Raw genomic sequence first — 1,645 nt, 5'->3', positions numbered from 1 at the left:
TCTCTGTAGCTTTGGAGCCTGTCCTGGAACTCCCTTTGTAGACCAGGCTGGCCTCGAACTCACAGAGATCCTCCTGCCTCTGCCTCCCAAGTGCTGGAATTAAAGGCGTGTGCCACCACGGCCCGGCCTTAGCTGTATTCTGGATCTTTGAAATCTTCACTAGTACTTACTCCCTCAAGAGCTGAGAGGTAGAATGGATACACATGAAAGCTCTGTGTAGATGCTACTTGGGATAACGGGTAGCCTGGAAATAAGTCTTTGGCTTAGGATCGCAGGTACGCAGACCTTACTGAGGACCAGCTACCGTCATGTGAGAGCCTGAAGGACACTATTGCCAGAGCACTGCCCTTCTGGAATGAAGAGATTGTCCCCCAGATCAAAGAGGGGAAGAGAGTCCTGATTGCGGCCCATGGCAACAGCCTTCGGGGGATCGTCAAGCATCTGGAGTGTCTCTCAGAAGAGGCCATCATGGAGCTGAACCTGCCAACTGGCATTCCCATTGTCTATGAGTTGGACAAGAACTTGAAGCCTGTTAAACCCATGCAGTTCCTGGGAGATGAAGAGACCGTGCGGAAAGCCATGGAAGCTGTGGCCGCGCAGGGCAAGGCCAAGAAGTGAAGGCGCACAGACAGACTTCTGCCCCGAGACCCTCCTCCCTGCCTGTCTGCCTCCTGCGCCCTTCCCAGCACCCGTCACTGACTCCATGTTTAGGATCTTACTTAAGTTGTAGCTGCAGATGGGGACCCGTGGCTCCCATTTTGTTTTAGTATTTTATCCCCTGCACCCACTCCCTTCATAGAATCTAGTCAGAGTAACACCTCTAGGGTGCAGGTTCTTGGTCCACATCCAGGGACGGCTCCCTCCCAGGAGAATTAAGAGGTAGTAATTACAGTTTTCTTAGTCCTTCCTTTACAAGGGTCTGCTTTAGGAGGTCAGGGAGGAACCATGCTGTGGCCTGACCAGTGAGAAGCCTGTCCTGCACTCTTCTGCAGTTAGGTAGCTGGGGGCTGTAGTCATTCCAGTGGAAGGTGAAAGTAGCCTGCATTTAAAAGATGAACTACCTTCCTCTCTGACCCTAAAGGAGCTGCTGGCCCCCGAAGGTTGGGATCAATCCTGTCAAGTCTATGTGTTACATTTACTTTTACAAAAACAGAAGTACATATATATTTATCAGTACACAAAAACCCCTCTGAGGTTTCTAGTGGTGATTGAAATAGTCTATGTGGTCACCAGAAAATAAGCCATTCCTCATATCAAGTGGGATAAACTCCTTGTCCTCAAGGGACAGGAGTGTCTCTGTGTGTTAGGACCCCTCTGCCTTGTCTTGTAGAGGTGAAGTGCCCCTTGATCATGTCCAGGGTTTTGTCTTTTGCTGTCTGAATCATGTTCCAGCTGCTTGACCCTACCATGTGGGTCCAGAACTTGTTTTGGGCATACTAAATCTTCTTTTCCAGATCAGTATAATAAAGGAGTGATGTGCAATAATTTACTGTCTGATGTGTTAAACCTATCATCTGGGGAAGCCTCAGCATGCAGTTAAGACAGATGGTGGGAGCCGGGCGGTGGTGGCGCACGCCTTTAATCCCAGCACTCAGGAGGCAGAGGCAGGCGGATCTCTGGGAGTTCGAGGCCAGCCTGGTCTACA

The 1,645-nt window shown here is 50.3% G+C and overlaps 1 pseudogene; it reads left to right on the top strand.

Annotated features, from left to right (window-relative positions):
- The first annotated feature begins 243 nt into the window (after nt 1–243).
- LOC101983142 lies at nt 244–1,486 on the top strand (annotated as a pseudogene).
- Nucleotides 1,487–1,645: the final 159 nt, after the last annotated feature.

Source organism: Microtus ochrogaster, unplaced genomic scaffold, assembly GCF_000317375.1.
Source record: "Microtus ochrogaster isolate Prairie Vole_2 unplaced genomic scaffold, MicOch1.0 UNK3826, whole genome shotgun sequence".
Taxonomy (NCBI): Eukaryota; Metazoa; Chordata; class Mammalia; order Rodentia; family Cricetidae; genus Microtus; species Microtus ochrogaster.
The sequence above is the reverse complement of the archived record's forward strand: the minus strand, read 5'-3'. Positions and strand labels throughout refer to the sequence as shown.